We start from the raw sequence: 19,486 nt of genomic DNA, 5'->3' as shown, positions 1-19,486 counted from the left end.
ACTCACGCCTGTAATCCCAGTGCTTTGGGAGGCTGAGGTGGATCACAACATCAGGAGATCAACCATCCTGGCTAACACAGTGAAACCCCGTCTCTACTAAATATACAAAAAAAAAAAAAAAAAAAAATTAGCCCGGTGTGGTGGTGGGCGCCTGTAGTCCCAGCTACTTGGGAGGCTGAGGCAGGAGAATGGTGTGAACCTGGGAGATGGAGCTTGCAGTGAGCTGAGATTACACCACTGCACTTCAGCCTGGGCAACAGAGACTCCGTCTCAGAAAAAAAAATATATATATATATAACTCACATAGAACAGTAGAGAGAGAAAAGGAACTAAAAATATGGCAGAAGATCAACCATTATCAACTTTTACAATAAATATAAAAGTGTTAAAATCCCCAGTTGAAATACAAGGACTTAGAAATGAGTTAAAAAGTTAATGTAAAAGCACAGGTAAAGATTTAAGCATCAAACACAACTTAAAAGGTGGTAAAACTGGGGATAATATTTACCATAGTGCTCCAAAAGTCTAGTATTATTTGCTCTTTCACTTATTTTAAAACTATTTCTTGAATATTCACTGCATGCTAGGCACTAGGTTTGGAGTGGTGATCCTTGCTCTTGAGCTTCCTGTGTGGTGGAAGAGGCTAACATTAAACACAGAACAATTAAATGATGACAAATAGTGAGTGCTCCAAGGAAAAGAAAAATGTGCTATTGTGGTTTAGATTAAGGGACCCACAAAAGCTTCTTTGAGGAAGTGGCACTTGGGGTGTACATACAACTTATGTGACTGCTGGGGATAATAACTTTCCAGGTGGAGCTGCAGCATGTTCCAGAGGCCAGGGTGTGGACAAGAGATGAGATGCAGGAACTCACGAAAGCCCATGTGATGATGTGGTGCCCTCCTAGTTGGATTTTAGAGGAAGCCACAGGAAGCTCTAGAAAATCAAGAATGAGGGGTTCTAGTGCATTTGTGAGTTGCCTAACAAGGAATTCCGCCTCTCTACTCTTGGCTGGTTTGCTCACCCTGGTGGAGCCCATGGCTCCTTTGCACGTGGAAGCACTTCAAGAAATGGCCGACCTGGCTGTAAAGGAAGCACTGTCCTCTTGGTAATCCAGTGGGGGCATTGGAAAGTTGGGAGTAGGAGGCCAGTGAGCTCCGTATCACTGTGGGTCAGAAGGACCATGGCTCAGGTGACTGCGTTTTCTGGGCAGGTCTTTTTGCTCTGAAGGGTCCTTGGCATTTGGGAAGGGGTTCTTTGGGAAAGAATGCCATTCTGATGATGGGTCTAGGCCAAAAGGGAAATATTTTGACTTTTTTCTCACCCCTAGGCCTATGGTTGGTTGGTTGAGCACTCTCTCTCTCCTGGTGTCTCTCCCTCTTCTATCTTGAGGGACGTCTGGGGCTTCTGTGACACTCCAGAGGCCTCTGGAGGAGTGAAGTACACCTGACTGTAAACAGCCCTGGGCATGTTGGAGGTATTTGACACATTTGGAAGAAACCCTGACTCCAGAGCCCTACAGGGCCAAGGATCTGTTGTTGTTTGCTAATCCTCTGAAAAGAGGACTGAAGGATTGCTTTATTCTTTTGTTGATTTGTTCATTTACTTCATTCTGTCATTAACTTATTCATTCAAAAACAATGACTGAACACCACCTGTGTTCCTCGTGCCCTTCTCAGCACAAGAGGTACAGAGGAGACAGGTCTGTTCCCATCCTCAAACCTAGCAGCGTGGGGACATAACCTCAGGCCCCCGTAGGGTGTGCTTGGTGATTTTGGGGACTGGGGGAGAGGTGGCTTTGTGTTAAAGTGAGGAAGGTGAAGAGTGTGGGTTGCTAGTCACACAATGGCCTGGCCCCTTTGCATAGGTGGAGGAATTTCTGAGGTGTCTGAAGTTTCTCTTACGTCCTTGTCAAAGATGAAAGACCATCTGTCAAAAGAAACCATTCCCAGGATCCCGATGGGGGATTCCAGGTGCAGAGAAGCCGTCGATTTCTTTTCAGGCTTTTGTTTGCCCTGTCTTGCTCTGGTTGAAACATGAACACGTTAATTAATTTCTTCCCCCAAGCTGTGTGTTTGGGGAATGTTCTTTTTTTTTTTTTTTCTTTTCCATCAATTTAGAAGGTAAAACTGTCAAGCTGCTATAGGCTAGTGTAATCTTTCAGCAGTAGACTTTGCTGAAAAGTGGTGGTGAGAATCGTGATAATTCTGAGTACTGGCGTTTGTTTTTTGCGGATTTGCTGAATGTGTCTTGGTGGGGCTGTGAGATGACTGTCCTGCCTGCGAGTCCCCCGACTGTCCTGACGGCGGTTACACTCACACATCCTGACGTCCGGGCATGCAAAGGTGGCCTGCCTCATCCACACTTCTTGAGGCAGGGAAGATGAGTATCTGAGTATCTTATGGGCTAAATTGTGTCTCCCCCAAGTTCATAGGTTGAAGTCCTAACTAGCCCAGTACTTTAGAATGTGACTGTTTTTGCAGATGGGGTCTTTAAAGAGGTAATTAAGTTAAAATAAGGTGATGAAGGTGGGTCCCCTAATCTGATATGACCGGTGTCCTTAGACGAAAAGGAAATTTGGACACAGACATGTACAGAGGGACAACCCTGTGAGGACAGGAAGGTGACAGCCACCTGCAAGCAAAGGAGAGAGGCCTGGAACAAGTCCTTCCCTCGTGGCCCTCTGAAGAAACCAACCCCACTGACTCTTTGATCTTGGACTTCCAGCCTCTGGGACTGTGAGAAGTAAATTTCTTTCATTTAAGTGCACTGAATATTTACTAGAGGTTGAGACAAAGGTTTAAGGGTGATGCAAAATTAACCAGAAAATGTGGTGTTCTGCTTTATTTTCGGGGTATCCTGTGACAGCCAGTCTGAAGCATTTTTACTGGACTAGACTCAGCTTCTCCTGCGTGATGCTACCTGGCATTTTCTCTCTTTCTTTGTGCATGTACTTGGTGGTCCAGCTTTGTTCTTCCCTAATGCAATGAATATGCTTTCCCTTTCTTTCTCCCTCCATTTGGAAGCCAGCTTTCCCTGGAAGTTCTGCACCGGTTCCTGGATGTGTGTGCCCAACACGGTTCTTCCATCTGGGGTGTGTTTATGGGACTGATGAGTTTTTGCATGCAAAAACATGTAAACACTCAGATGAGTTTCTCCCTCCCTCTGGGAGAGCACCCAGCGCAGGGTCGACCACAGAGTCGGGGCTTGATGTGGGCTTGCAGAGCGACAGTTGTCCTTTCCCAGTTGGTATGAGTGCAGTAGAAGCCTCATTCTTCCTGGCTGGGAGTCTGGAGCTGACATCCTCAAATGTGGCTGGAAGGGGACAGCAGTAGAAACTGAGGGAGGCAGTCTTCAGTGGGCCTGGGTTTCTTCATTTTATGTTTCAATTTTTTCTCATTTCAAGGAAATCTTCCCTTGACTCTAGGACCTTCTAGCTGCATTCCTGTCTCTGTCCTTCCCAGACTTCTCCAAAGTTTGCGCCATTTCCTCACGGGCCAAACATGCATTCAACCCTCTCTAGTCTGGTTTTCGCCTGCACCTGTCCCCACGAGCACTCTCACTGAGACCCCCCAACCCCCCACCGTGACTCCCTGTTGTTCAGTCAGCCCCTCCTTCCTTCCTTCCTGGGCACTCTGCTGTGTTGGAGATGCCACGCAGCCCTGCCTCTCAGGACTTCACTTTGCCTGGTTCTTGGGATGTCATGCTCTGCTCTTCTCGTAGCTCGGGCTTCTCTGTCTCTGTCTCTGTAGTGTTATTTCCATCTCTTCTATCTAGCCATGTGGTTTTGAGGTCTCTAAAGGATTGGTCTGGAACTAATGATTCCTGAATGCTGTGAGCTCTGAGGCATTGGAATGAAGTATTCCCTTGCTTCTTGAGCTCCCAAGTCCGCACAGCCAGCAGCCAGCCTGACATCTCCACCTGGATGCTTCTAAAGCACCTGAAACTCAATTAGGCCAGAACTCACAGTGCTTTCTTCCTACCTGGCCCTATTCCAGTGGTCCCCAATTAAGTGACTGGTCCCCCCATTCATCCAGCTCAGTGAGGAATTATCCTTGATGGTGCCTCTTCTTTATCCAAATAGCCCCAGTATTGTTCCATCTTCGAAGTCCCTCCTGAATCTATTTGCTTCTTCCCACCTGCAGTTGCCTTCCTTGTCCAGATATTGTCCGTTTTCACCTTGGCCCCTGGAGTAGTTATCCAACCAGTGTGCCCTGGAATCTCTTCTGCCTACAGAAGCCATAAGGGCACATGCAGAACACAAGCCCTAGGTGGCATCCCCCTGCTCCCAGAATTAAAGAAGAAAGCTCTTAACACATCCCACATGACCCTGCCTGTTTGCCGTGCCCATTGCTCCAGCCTCCTTGGTGCCTACATTCTCTCTCGCTCTTGCCTCCTTGCAGTTTCTAGAACATAACCGTGCTTTCTTCCACCCCTGGGCCCTGTGTATGTGCTGTTCCCACTCTCTGGACTCCTCCTAGCTCCTCTCTCCCACCCCTATCTGTTAACTCTTACTTATCTTTCCAACCTTGGCCCTTGCATCACTGCCTTGGGGAAGGCTTTCTTGAACCCCCAGGGTAAATTAGGGCCCCTCCTTATATTTTCTCATAGCATTGTCCACTCTTTCTTGATAGTACCTGTCACATGTAGAATGTTTAATTCTTCTGTTCATTTGGTTAATGTCTGCTCCTTCTAGATGGGCACCTACATTGTGGCAGTACCTAGCACACATGGGTTCTCAATAAATATTTAACTGAATGAATATTTTCAACTTCATCTATAGGCAGAGGTGCCCTGCTTGGTATCTACATGGCTGTAACCATGGATAGGAAGGTCCAGCCCGGCTTCCCTACCCTGGCCTGCTGTATTCAAGAATGTAGGCATGGGTCATACCTCCTTTCTAGTATGGGGACTGATTTTAGACTCCAAATTTCATCAGGTCTGTCTTCATTTGGGATCTTAATCATATATCTGTAAATGTATGCGCGCGCGCGTGCGCGCGCACACACACACACACACACACACACCCTCCAAACAAAAAACCCTTATTTTCCACCTTTCTTTGTAAGGAATTTACATGAAAAAGATGCCTTTTATAAAAATGACTTGGCCTTGGGGGAAGTTATTTAAAGAATGCAAACTTGGAGAGCAAAACTTATTTTTTGCCTTTTGGAAAAAAAAGAAAGAGAAGGCCATTATGCTTCAAGGATGTTGGATTTATGCAGCTGTGGAAAACTTCACCTGGCTGGGAGTTCTGCACATGTGGAGCCATCATTTCCAGTTAAGAAGGTGATTTTTCTATAAACAGATCTTTTGCTTTTGTTAAAAAAAAAAAAAAGTGGTCACAAAGCAGTTTTCTTGGACCTGGCAATTTCATTGGAAAGCATGTTGTTTGCAAGTGCGTGTGTTCAAACTCGGTACTACACCTGAAAACCTACTGCCGGCTCACTGCTTGGCTTGGGTTTCCTTCTCGAGTACGTTTCCCACATTGACCCCGAATCTGTTAAGCACTGTCCCCAGGTTCTTAGATGTGGGTGATAGGTTGTTGAGAAATCTGTGGTACACTTTGATACTCTTAATTCCCATCACAGGACACCCTATTGACTGGTTTTTGTTAAATGGTGACTCAGAATATAGGCCAACTTTCGTGTCTATGGCAGCATTCTGTAGTGTGGAAGTACATATTCAATATCCTGATATTTCTATGGTGAAAAGAAGTCAATCCTTAGTTCCACACCTGGGAGGAGTCTTTGAAGCTTCAGTGACATATAGGCACTAGTTTAAGGTCTGACCTTCTCTATGTCAGTTTGTGTCTAGCCAGGAAAACTGGAACCATGCTAGGTATTTCTAACAGGGGGATTTAACACAGGGAATTGGTTATGTCAGTGTCAGTGTCTGCATGAGCAAAGAGGGAAGCTGATATAACCCAGGAGATAGGTATCATCCTAGGGCTAGAGAAAGAAAAGGTGAATTTCCAGGATCACAGAGCATGAAGGAGGGGGCTGTGGGGCTGTGGCTTATACCTTTGAAGGGACAGACCATGGAGGGAGTATACCCAAGTTGGTGCCTAGATGGCTGCACGTCTGAGGGAACATGGGGAGGCTGGGTCCTGTAATAGCCCAATAGCTGGAGGCTGGAACCATAGTTGTCCTGTATGGTTGTCCCTACTGAGCTGAAAACACAAGGAACCCTATCTCCCCACCACCTGCCTTTCATTCTCCCTCTAGTGCCCCCTTTTGACAGAGCTCAGCAGGAAGCCAGCTGGCAAGGTGGTCTGGGAAATATATTAATAGTTAGGCTGCCAGCCCCAGAGTTATAGAGCAGAGTGCAGAAGAGGGGCTGAGAGACAAGAGGCAGAATGGGAAATGGAGACCTTTCTGTTCAGTAAAACCTTCAAGGGCACCAAGTTGAGGCCTGGGTGAATATCTAGGGCTCCTGAACCTCAGTCTGAAGATATTTTGATTATATCCCATGCTTTTTAAGAAGGTCAATGACACAAGACAGTTGGACATGCAGGGTAATCCACATGTCTTACTATTTTTCATGCTGCAATTGTGGTGACTTTGGTGTCCTGAGAAAGCACTGGTGTGGCTGGGGGCAGGAGGCAGAGGGACAGTAGGCTGATACACAGAAAGCCCAGTTGTTGCGGCCGTTGGTCTCTCTCCCAAGGAGAAGGACTCATGCACTCTGCTTCCCACCTTGGTGAGAGACATTTGATTTTCATTTTCCCCACCTATGTGAAATGTCACTAATGTTTCACGGTTCAAATAGCTGATTTTCACAGACGGCCACATTTTGTTTTATCGTGTTTCTGATGATTACAACCTCCACTCCCCCTGGAATGTTGAGATGTTAGAGTGGGATGTTGGGGAGCCCCTCTTACAACTGGTATTTTGAGGTAGGGTCTTGCTCTGTCGCCCATGCTGGAGTGCGGTGGCACAGTCATGGCTCAATGCATCATCAGTCTCTGGGCTCAAGTGATCCTCCCACCTCAGCCTCCTGAGTCGCCGGGACTACAAGCACGTGCCACCATCCCCAGCTTTTATTTTATTTTTTTTTTTTTTGCCCACGCTGGTCTCAAACTCCTAGGCTTAGGGGATCCTTCTACCTTGGCCTCACATAGCTCTGGGGTTACAGGTATGAGCCACTGCATCTGGTCCAAAACTGTTATTTTTGTATCAGTTCCAATTCATTTTTTTTGTGATGGAGGGTGGCCCTAGGAGAGAAGTTCTTTCATGCCTCCTGCAGAGTAGGAAATACGGAAGGCAAGTTTTTGGTGAGTGTTCAGACTGGAGCTCTTGGCAGCTGGAGAATATGACCATTCAGACCTGTAGTGTTCATAAAAGCAATCCAAGTTTGCTGTGTGGTTCTGGGGACATGCAAAATTTTCAAATCAGTACTTAGACCCTAATAATTAACAGCAATAATGACAGTGCCATGCAGATGATAGAAATAAGACGAGTGGCATGATTTGGTTGTGTTGTTGTATATCTGACCCTATGTTAGAGGCTGAGCGTGGGTCTCTTAATCCCACATCTACCTTAAGAGGGCAGAATGATTATCATCTTGCCTTGTAGACAAGGAAGCTCACCCACCGTCACCCTGGAAGTCCATGGGCAGATTCTAACCAGCTCTGTCAGATGTCAAAGTTGGGCACCTTACGACTAGTGTTGCCCCCTCCCTTTTAGGTGGAGGAAGTGACTCATATTTCATTTCAGGACATTTATGTTAAGTTTCCTAAAACTGATCTTGTTATTAGGAATTTCAAAGAGTTTTAAACAAATCGTTCAATAACTATGCCTATTGAATTACTGCTGTAAACCACACAGTGCTAGGTGTTGGGATAGGTCCAAAGGTTAATGTTTGGGTCCCCGTAGTCTAGTCAAGAAGGCGAGTGTAGACTCTCAAAGTGCACAGTAATAGCTGTGTAGCCTGCAGGAGGAGAGCTGGGGGTAGGTGGCCAGGAGGCGTTCCAAGGCCCCTTGAGGTTGGCTGTCTAGACCCCCCATCAGTGGTGGGATGGCTGGGGGATCCTGGGGCACACTGGGTGACCTCCAGAGTTCCAGTCTTCTGTCCAGTCTGTTCTGAGAGGTTTTGCCATTCCCACGGTTACTTCTAATTTATAAGTTTGAATTTGTTTTTGATGGGGCAGGTTAGAAAAAAAAGCATTATCTCCATTCACACGTTCTATGTAACAGCCAAGCCCTGGGGACCACAGACTCTTTGTACTTAAAGTGGGCTGCCCATTGGGGCCCTTCCTAGGTCATGCCACCCAGTAAAAAACAGGACCACCTGCCGACCAGTGCCATTCTGATTCAGGAAACAAAAGTCACCACCTCACCTCTTCGTGCCAGCTTGGGCCACCTCTGTCATTGGCCTTTCTTGGAGTTCTGTTCCCCCCACTCCCATCCTCCCCACTTTTTCTTGGCCCCTCTTCTGGGTGCGATAATAGCTCTCCCTGGACCAAGGGACCCCTGAGGCTACCGACTTGGAACACACAGATTGAACACTTTCTGGAATTCCCTTTGATGAGTATTTTAATTTTAGGCCCTTTGGCATTTTCGAAGGTTCCTATAAGATATAATTAAACAAAATTCATGATCGCATTTGCCATAAAATGATGTCGACAATACTGCCTATTGTATCACCAGATGGTCCCTCTGTGGGGTCTTCCTTGGTGTTTTTATTTGGGAAGTTGGTGTTTGGAGAATATTATCTGTCCCTAAGGAATGGTATCCTTCGTCCTGCTGGAAGAGAATGACAAACCCATAATCCAGCATGATTCTTTTTTTCCCCCTCTGGTTTTAGGAAACTCAGAACCAAATTTCAGGGCAGAATGAATGGTGATAAGGATGCCTGGGCTGGAATCCCAGTCAACTAGGTTAGTGGTGTTGGGCAAGATAGTTAACAAATCTCCTTGTGCCTCAGTTTGCACATCTGTAGAATGGGATGTAGTCCTGACTCAGTGCTTGGTGGGCAGTTCTGTGCACATGGGGTTAGTATCTCTCATAATTTCACACGGGGTGAGTGTCTCTCATAATTTCACACGGGGTGAGTGTCTCTCATAATTTCACATGGGGTGAGTGTCTCTCATAATTTCTCACGGGGTGTCTCTCATAATTTCACACGGGCTGAGTGTCTCTCGTAATTTCACACGGGCTGTCTCGTAATTTCACACGGGCTGAGTGTCTCGTAATTTCACACGGGGTGAGTGTCTCTCGTAATTCCACACGGGCTGAGTGTCTCTCGTAATTCCACACGGGCTGAGTGTCTCTCGTAATTTCTCACAGGGTGAGTGTCTCTCGTAATTTCTCACGGGGTGAGTGTATCTCGTAGTTTCACACGGGGTGAGTGTCTCTCGTAATTTCACATGGAGTGAGTGTGTCATAATTTTTATCACGAGAGCTACCGTGTTGACCTTTTGTTGGTATATTTGTATTTTCTTTTCTTTTTTAACTTTTATTTTAGTTTCAGGGGTACATGTGCAGGTTTGTTACACAAATAAATCGCATCGTGGGGGTTTGGTGTACGTATTATTTCATCACCTACGTAAATAAGCATAGTACCCGATAGGTGGTTCACTTCTTTGTGGCCATGTGTACTGAGTGTTTAACTCCCACTTGTAAATGAGAACATGCAGTATTTGGTTTTCTGTTCCGGTGTTAGTTCGCTTAGGATGATGGCCTTTCGCTCCATCCATGTGCTGCAGAGGACATGATCTCATTCTTTTTTATGGCTGTATAGTATTTCCTGGTGTATATGTACCACATTTTGTTTACCAGTCTACCATTGATAGGCATCTAGATTGATTCCAGGTTTTTGCTATTGTGAATCGTGCTGTGATGAACATACATGTGCATGGGTCTTCCTGATAGAATGATTTATATTCCTTTGGGTATATACTCAATAATGGGTTGAATGGTAGTTCTGTGTTAAAATTCTTTGAGAAATTTCCAAATTTATTTTCATAGTAGCTGAAACTAATTTACATTTCCACCAGCAGTGTATAAAGCATTTCCTTTTCTCTACAACCTCGCCAGCATCTGCTAGTTTTTTACTTTTTAACAATAGCCATTCTAACTGGTATGAGATGGTGTCTCATTGTGGTTTTGGTTTGCATTCCTCTGATGATTAGTGATGTTGAGTAATTTTTCATATGGTTATTGGCCACGTGTATGTCTTCTTTTGAAATGTATCTGTTCCTGTCCTTTGCCCACTTTTTAATGGGATTTGTTTTGTGCTTGTTAATTTGCATTCCTTATAGATTCTGTATATTAGACCTTTGTCAGATACTTAGTTTGCAAATATTTCCTCTCAGTCTGTGGGTTGTGTGTTTATTCTGTTGATAGGTTCTTTTGCTGTGCAAGGGCTCTTTGGTTTAATTAGGCCCCATTTGTCAATTTTTGTTTTTGTTGCGATTGCTTTTGGCATCTTTGTCATGAAATCTTTGGTAAGGAGGGCCTATGTATTGAATGGTATTTCCTAGGTTTTCTTTCAGGGTTTTTATAGTTTTAGGTTTTACATTTAAGCATTTAATCCATCCCGAGTTAATTTTTGTATATGGTGAGAGGAAGGGGTCCAATTTTAATCTTCTGCAAATAAGTTATTTCAGAACCATTTATTGAATAGAAAGTCCTTTCCCTAGTGCTTGTTTTTGTTGTCTTTTTCAGAGATCAGGTAGTTGTAGGTGTGCAGCTTTATTTCTGGGCTCTCTATTTTGTTCCATTGGTCTATGTGTCTGTTTTTGTACAAGTGCCATGCTGTTTTGGTTACTCTAGCCTTGTAGTATGTAAAGTCCAGTAATGTCATGCCTCCTTCTTTGTTCTTTTTGCTTAGAATTGCTTTAGCTATTCAGGCTCTTTTCTGGTTCCATATGAATTTTAGAATAGTTTTTTTCTAATCCTGTGAAGAATGTCTTTGGTAGTTTGATAGGAATAACATTGAATCTATAAATTGCTTTGGACAGTATGGCTATTTTAACAATATTGTTTCTTCCTATCCAAGACCATGGAATGATTTTCCATTTGTTTGTGTCATCTCTGATTTCTTTGAGAAGTGTTTTGTAGTTCTCACTGTAGAGATTTTGCAGGTCCTTGGTTAGCCTTATTCCTGGGTATTTTCTTTTTTGTTGTTGTTACTGTTAGTGGGATTGCACTGATTTGCACTCACCTTGGATGTCGTTGGTATATAGAAATGCTACTGATTTTTGTGCATTGATTATATATCTGAAACTTTGCTGGAGTTATCAGATCTAGGAGCTTTTGGGGGTAGAGACTATGGGATTTTCTAGTTGTAAAATCGTAACGTCTGCAAGCAGAGATGGTTTGACTTACTCTCTTCCTTTATGATGTCTTTTATTTCTTTCTCTTGCCTGAATGCTCTGGCTAGGACTTCCAGTACTAGGTTGAATAGGAGTCATGAGAGTGGGCATCCTTGTCTTGTTACAGTTCTCAAGGGGAATGCTTTCAGCTTTTGCCCATTGAGTATGATGGGCGGTGGGTTTGTCATAGATGGCTCTTACTATTTTGAGGTATGCTCCTTCAATACCTAGTTTGTGGAGGGTTTTTAACATAAAGGGATGTGGAGTTTTATCAAAAGCCTTTTTCTGCATCTATTGAGATGATCATATGGCTTTGGGTTTTATTTCTGTTTATGTGATGAATCACAATTATTGATTTGCATATGTTGAACCAACCTTGCATCCCAGGAATAAAGCCTGGTTGATCATGGTGAATTAGGTTTTGATGTGTTGCTGGATTCAGTTTGCTAGTATTTTGTTGAAGATTTTTGCATCTGTGTTCATCAAGGACATTGGCCTTAAGAGTGTGTGTGTGTGTGTATGTGTGTGTGTGTGTGTGTGTGTGTCTGCAAGGTTTTGGCATCAGAATGATGCTGACCATATAGAATGAGTTAGGGAGGAGTCCCTCCTCCTTCATATTTCATAATGCTTTTAGTAGGAGTGGTACCAGCTCTTCTTTATACATCTTGTAGAATCTGGCTGTGAATCTATCTGGTCCTGGGCTTTTTCTGGTTGGTAGGCTTTTTATTACTGATTCAATTTTGGAACTTGTTATTGGTTTTTTCAGGGATTCAGTTTCTTCCTGATTCAATCTTGGGAGAATGGATGTTTCCAGGAATTCATCAGTTTCTTCCAGGTTTTCTAGTTTGTGTGCATAGAGGTGTTCATAGTAGTCTTTAAAAGTTTTTTGTATTTCTGTGGAGTCAGTGGTAATGTCCCCTTTGTCATTTATGATTGGGTTTATTTGAATCTTCTCTCTTTTTTTGTTGGTCTAGCTAGAGGTCTACCAATCTTATTTACTCTTTCAAAGAACAAAGCTCCGGTTTTGTTGATCTTTTGTTTTTCATGTCTCAATTTTATTCAGTTCAGCTGTGATTTTGGTTATTTCTTGTCTTCTGCTAGCATTGAGGTTGGTTTACTCTTGTTTTTCTAGTTCCTCAAGGTGTGATGTCATATCTTTGTGACTTTTTTGATGAGAGCATTTGGCATTTAAATAACTTCATTTTCTGCTTTAGCTGTTTCTCAGAGATTTTGGTATGTTATATCTTTTTTCTCATTAGTTTCAAAAAATTCATTGATTTCTGCCTTAATTTCACTGTTTCCAGGTGCAGCTTGTTTAATTTCCATGTAATTGTATGGTTTTGAGTGATCTTCTTAGTATTGATTTCTATTTTTATTGCACTGTTCTGACAGTGTGACTGGTATAATTTTGGGTTTTTTGTGAATGTGCTGAGAATTGTCTTATGGCTGATTGTGTGGTAGATTTTAGAGTATGTGGCATGTGCAGATGAGAAGAATGTATACTCTGTTGGTTTTGGGCGGAGAGTTTTGTAGTTGTCTGTTAGATACATTTGGTCAAGTGTTGAGTTCACGTCCTGAATATCTTTATTAGTTTTCTGCCTTGATGATCCATGTAATACTGTCGGTAGGGTGTTGAAGTCTCCAGCTGTTACTATGTGGTTATCTGTGTCTCTTTGTAGGTCTCTAAGAACTTGTTTTATGAATCTGCTTCTGTGTTGGGTGCATATATATTTGGAATAGTTAAGAGTTCTTGTTGAATTGAACCCTTTACCATTATGTAATGCCCTTCTTTGTCTTTTTAAAAAATTATTGTTGGCTTAAAGCCTGTTTTGTCTGAAATTAGAATAGCAACTCTTGCTTTTTTGTTTTGTTTTGTTTTCCATTTACTTGGTAGATGTTTCTCCATCCCTTTACTCTGATCCTGTGGGTGTCACTGCCTGTGAGATGGGTCTCTTGAAGACAGCATACAGTTGTTTCTTGCTTCTTTATCCAACTTGTCACTTTGTGACTTTTGACTTTAGTTTGTTTATATTCAAAGCTAATGTCGATATATACAGATTTCATCCTGTCATCATGTTGCTAGATGGTTATTACATAGACTTGATTGTGTAGTTGCTTTATAGTGTCAATGGCTATCTACTTAAGTGTGTTTTTGTGGTGGCCATTAACAGTCATTCCTTTCCATATTTAACAGTCCCTTAAGGACATCTTGTAAGGCAGGTCTGGTGGTATTAAATTCCCTTAGCATTTGCTTTGGTGAAAAGGATCTTATTTGTCTTTCACGTATGAAGCTTAATTTGGCTGGATATCAAGTTCTTGATTGGAGTACAGGCCCGTAATTTCTCCTGGCTTATAGAATTTCTGCTGAAAGGTCTGCTGTTAGCCTGATGGGGTTCCCTTCGTAGGTGACCTACCTCTTCTCCCTAGTTGCCTTTAATATTCTTTATTTTATGTCAACCTTGGAGAATCTGATGACTGTGTGTCTTGGGGATGGTCATCTTGTATAGGATCTTTCAGGGGTTCTCTATTTCCTGAATTTGAATGTTGTCCTCTCTAGTGAGGTTGGGGGAATTTTCATGGATGATATCCTCAAATATGTTTTCCCTGTTGCTTGCTTTCTCTCCTTCTCTTTCAAGGATGCCAACGGCTGATCGATTTGGTCTCTTTACATAATTCCATATTTCTTGAGGTTTTATTCATTCTTTTTTTCTTTAGCTTGTCTGCCTGAGTTAATTCAGAGAACCAGTCTTTGAACTCTGTGATTCCTTCCTCAACTTGGTGTATCCTGCTGTTAGTACTTGAGATTGCATTATGAAATTCTTGTAGTGAGATTTTCAGCTCCATCAGATCTTTTTTTTTTTCTTTTGAGATGGAGTCTTGCTGTGTCACCAGGCTGGAGTGTGGTGGCGTGATCTTGGCTCACTGCAACCTCTGCCTCCTGGGTTCAAGTGATTCTCCCACCTCAGCCTCCTGAGTAGCTGGGACTACAGGTGTGTGCCACCACACCCAGCTAATTTTTGTATTTTTAGTAGAGACGGGGTTTCACCAGGTTGGCCAGGATGGTCTTGATCTCTTGACCTTGTGATCCGCCCACTTCGGCCTTGCAAAGTCCATCAGATCTTTCTTATAATGGCCGTTTCATGTTTTAGCTCCTGTATCATTTTGTATTCCTTAGATTGGGTTTCAACTTTCTCCTGAATCTCAATGATCTTTATTGCTCTCCATATTCTGAATTCTGTGTCTGTCATTTCAGCCTGGTTCAGAACCATCTAGTGTGGTCATTTGGAGGTAAGACACTCTGGCTTTTTGAGTTGCCAGTGTGTTTATACTGTATTTTTCCCGTCTGCATGGGCTGATGTTCCTTTACTCTTTGAAGTTGCTGTCCTTTGGATGGGGTTTTTTTTGATGCCCTTAGGCATTTGATTGTGGTATAAGGTGAACTCAGCTGACTGGCTTCTATTCTGGAAGATTTCAGAGGGCTAAGGCTCAGCTCAGCACCCATGGGCTCTGTGCTTTAACTCTGAGGTGCCGGTATGAGTTTCCCAGCTTTGTTTTCTGGTCCCCCGCAGTTAGTAACCTGATGCACTGGAGAGGCTGAGGTGTTCCCGGTCTGCTGGCCCCAACACTTCGATGTGGGGTGCTGGCCACAGTACTTCATAGGAGCAGTGGAGGTGGGATCTGTGCTTGCTCATATGTGCCAGCAGCCACGGTGGCATGTCAGACTGCCTGTGCCTCAGCAGCAGTGGAGTCCCAGTGGAGGTGCGTAGGGCGGTGGGATGGGCTCTGCCATCAGTGGTATGGCAGCAGGGTGCACATGCACATTCATGTTTTTGGGGGAGGGAGGGTGAAGTCTGCCAATACGTGTGTGCCGGCAAAGCAGTGGGAGGAATCTGTGGGTGAGTGTTTGCTGACAAAGCGGTGGGGGAGGCTGCTTGTGGGCTGGTCGCATCGGTGGAGGCTGGTCTGCTGGAGCTCTCCAGTGGTTAGCTGCCATCTGCTCATGAAGGAGCTATGATGGGCCGCCCCTGGGAAGCACCCTGTTCGGGCATTGAAGGCTGTGCTGGAAGCTGGTGTGACCATGCTGGGGCCCTAGGAGAGGCTGGCACATGGTGGGGTGGTGCTCAGATCAGACCGTCCTCCTCCTATGGGCAAGACCACCCTGGTGTGTGCAGGTCCAGCAGTCACCCAAAGGCTAAAGCCACCTAGAAGATCTTGTTAAGACTTGGGGGCTGGGCATCCATGGCCATGCTCCACTGTACCTGTTCCCACGCAAAACCCTCTGGGCTCCACACAGGCTGGAGTCCTGCCCCTGCCACCTCTCTCAGCAGCTCTCCCTGCCAGCTCAAGCATTCGTGCGGGTCATGGGATCTCCTGCAGCTAGGATTTCAGAGGTCTGTGGCAGGAGCAGGCTACTCCTTGCCTATTCAACTCAACCCTTCCCCAGGTCTTCCTTGGAAATGGCGTTGGTAGAATTTGAGATGCAGGGATTCTTCTTGTGTAGCAGGAAGTAAAGGAATTCTGAGAGGGGTTGTGGTTTTGAATTTTCATGCCAAATATTTTTTGATCTACGTATTGTTCTTCCCTAATAAATACCTGGATACTGTATCCTTTCTAAACTAAAGGAGTATCTGTTCCATACAGAGCTTTGATAATTCACAGTTGAGATAGTTGTTGTTTTTATTTTTTCAGTTTTCAAAGTGGAGAACTAGTAACTACAATGACAGTTTATATATTTGCTCAACATTTTTAGCAGTCCCCAAACGTCTAAATTATAATTTGAAGATTCTAAAAGTACGTTTCTGTCTTTTTCTCTTCATCTTGTTCCAGAAGGATTTGAGGTATCTTACATAAATACATAAAATTTTCTTTTCTAATGGATAACTGAGGCAAAGGGAAAGAGATGTAAGAAAAATAATATGAAGCCAGAGACTGAAAATCTTCCAAGTCAGTACCACCTCCAGCAAGGTGCTGGCAAGAGAAACTGCTGGGCTTGCCTTCAAGAATGCTTCCTGGTGTCTGTGACAACAGGAGAAGGCTTGAGGCCTGACCTGACTGCGATGTCCTCATCAGCGGGGCGAGAGCCACCCTTCATTCCCACAGCAGCTGGAGACGACTGGTCACGAGCAGAGCTTGGAGCACTCCCCAGCTGGCCACACGCCCACCCACCTGCACTTTGACCTCTCTGGTGAGGTCAGAATCCAGCACATGTGTTATTCTGAAATTAGTGTTTTTCTTCTTACTTTTGAAGATGCTGTCATCTGTGATTATTGACATCTGTGCAGCATTATCAAGCATATTTTTGCAGTTTAGGGAATTAAAGGTAAAAGTTTATTAGGGTTCTTTTCTCCCTGTAGGAAAAGGAATGACCATCAAAAATGATGGCTGTGGGTCTCTGCTGAGGGAGTGGTTGAGATCAGGGAGGGAGGAGAAGGCTAAGGTGCCCTCTAGCCTCCCACCCCTCAGTGCTCCTGTTCTCACTTGCCAGCACCCCAGGAGGGACACTTGCGTTGGAAAGGAATGCAAGTCGACGGTCTCTTGTCTGCAGTTCCAAAATCCAGGGGTTTCAACACTCATTTTGTGGCAAGCCCTGCCCTGCACTCACATGGGGCTGTTGAGCAAGTGTCATTATTCATCCCTTTACCCACTGCGTGCATTCCTTCAGTGAGCATTTATTTCCCACCACCTGTGTGCTAGGGAATGGGGGAAAGGAGCCAATGACAGTCATTAGTGGAAGCTTGTGAAAACCACAGCGCACCTGCCTGTTTACCTGTTACTCAGTATTCTGGGTATGTGTTAACTCAGAGTGTGTCACTCTTTACGGCACCCTGTTAGGTTAGCTCTCCAAGGCCTAGGGAGGCACAGGTCTTATAAGTTTTTCTTTGTAAACTTGAAAGACACATACCCAGTACTGGATTTTTTGTTTGTTTGTTTGTTTGTTGAAGATGGAATCTTGCTCTGTCGCCCAGGCTGGATTGCAGTGGTGTGATCTTGGCTCACTGCAACCTCTGCTACCCAGGTTCAAGCAATTATCCTGCCTCGCCTCCCGAGTGGCTGGGATTACAGGCACGCACCACCATGTCTGGCTAATTTTTGTAATTTTAGTAGAGACGGGGTTTCACCAGGTTGGCTAGGGTGGTCTCAAACTCCTGACCGCAAGTGATCTGCCCTCCTTGGCCTTCCAAAGTGCTGGGATTACAGGCGTGAGCCACTGTACCCAGTGCAATGCAGGATTTTGAAATGTTAAGTGTCCAGGAACAACCTGTCCCTCTGGTCTGGGAGTGACGGGCTACTTTTCTTAGAGAGCTCTCAGCTCTTACATGTTGATGCTAGCTGGCTCGTAATGTGTCCTGTGGGCCCTGCTAGGAATGCAGCTCTTTCTGTACTAGAACTTAAAAATATACGACAAGGTGTGAAAACACGTACCGAATAACCAACATGGGGAGCATCTGCAGATGCTGACTCAAAGAAACGGGTTATCAACACTGACTTTGAGAAGGGTCGTGGCTGCCATTTGGCTCATACCTGATCGCCTGGGAGAACGAGGGTGTGCTGGTTACAACAGAGCTCCTGCTTGGGTGGCCCATCAGCTCTGCACCTTTAAAATGGAAACAAGGTAGCTCTTCATAGATTCCAGGCTGGTCAGGTCAGAGATAACCTGGCTGGTGAGTGTGGGGGTAGGTCACTAGATTTTCCACCAGCGGCCTCTTTCCTTCTGCCAATGTGCAAAGGCATAGCCACCCAGGACCTTGATTTTGTGTTAGAATGGATGCTTTCTTCCCTTATTCCATCACTGAGGCCCGGAAGGCTTCAGGGGAGATGGGCCTGGCTCTGAGGGAGGAGGCCCATCCTGCAGGGCTGAGAAGACTTCATTTTGCAGTTTTGTGATAAATCAGATGGCATACTTTTCTTCCGCGAGAGCTTCTGTTTTATCGTTTAGAGTTTAAAAGTGATGCCTGTGTTTTTCTCAAACTCAATGATATTTCTTTAAAATATAGTAATACCAGCATATTATATAAATCTGGAAAATACAGAGGAAAATAGGAAAACGAAGATCACATACCACTATTCATATTTTGGTTCTTCCTAGGTGTTTTAGTATTTATTTTCCTTTGGGGCCTGAAGATACTTGTATGTAAGATTTTTGCAAAATCATGATCTAACTATATATGCAGATTTATATCGGCTTCTCTAGAGCTCTAAGTCATCTTCGTGGTATGATTTTAATGGCTGTATACCTTTTTACTGTTGTTGGCTTTATCTATAGTTGTGTATTTCCATTTTTTTGCCACTTTTTTGTGATTGTAATTGTGTTGTATAGCCATTTTTGTTTGTAAATTACGACCCATATCTCAGATTATTTCATAATACAGTGGTTACCTCTTATCTGTGGTTTCACTTTCCATAGTTTCATTTAGTCACGGTCAACCAGGGATCAAAAATAGGTGAGTACAGTACAATGAGCAATTTTGAGAGAGAGACCTCATTCACATAACTTTTAGTACAGTATATTGTTATGATTCCATTCGTTAATGTAAATCTCTTACTATGCCTAATTTATAAATGACACGTTATCGTAGGTATGTATGCATAGGACGTAACATAGTCTAGTAGATGTAGGGCTCGGTACTGTCTGTGGTTTCGGGGATCCACTGGGAGTCTTGGAACATAGCCCCTGCAGATGAAGAGGGCCTGCTGTATCCAGTTTTGGTACTGGAATGATTGGGTCACTTTATGAAGCCGGTTGGTGCGTATGTAGACTGTGTGTAGCAGAGATGTGTCCATGTAGGCTAGTGCTAACATGGAAATAACTATCAAATGAAAGAGACTTCCTGTTTATATTCGGATTCTGAAAATGCATGCTGTTCATATCAACCTGTTGTGTTGGTCAGAGGTGTTTCCGTGTACGAAGACTATGGCAGATTTGGACCTGTGGGTGTGGGCTCTTTCATAACAGTAGCTGTTTATCAAAGTAAGATTTTACAGGGATATAGGTTATCTAAAGAATCAATGGAGAATTACTCACACATGTACTACTAATCCTTCCCTATTGTGAGGAAAGGGAAGATTTACATTTTAGCCTGGATGTGGGTCATATGATTTTCCTTCTGATTATGTATTTTTTTAAAAAACATAGTGTTTTTATGCCTACCAACATTTATGGCTCC

At 44.0% G+C, this 19,486-nt stretch overlaps 1 protein-coding gene across 1 annotated transcript in view; it reads left to right on the top strand.

Annotated features, from left to right (window-relative positions):
* ADAMTS17 (ADAM metallopeptidase with thrombospondin type 1 motif 17) overlaps nucleotides 1–19,486 on the top strand; it is a 370,860-nt gene that overhangs the window by 39,902 nt on the left and 311,472 nt on the right. The window lies entirely within an intron of this gene.

Source organism: Gorilla gorilla, chromosome 16 (assembly GCF_029281585.2).
Source record: "Gorilla gorilla gorilla isolate KB3781 chromosome 16, NHGRI_mGorGor1-v2.1_pri, whole genome shotgun sequence".
NCBI classification, from domain to species: Eukaryota; Metazoa; Chordata; class Mammalia; order Primates; family Hominidae; genus Gorilla; species Gorilla gorilla.
This window is presented reverse-complemented; position numbering and strand designations above follow the sequence as displayed.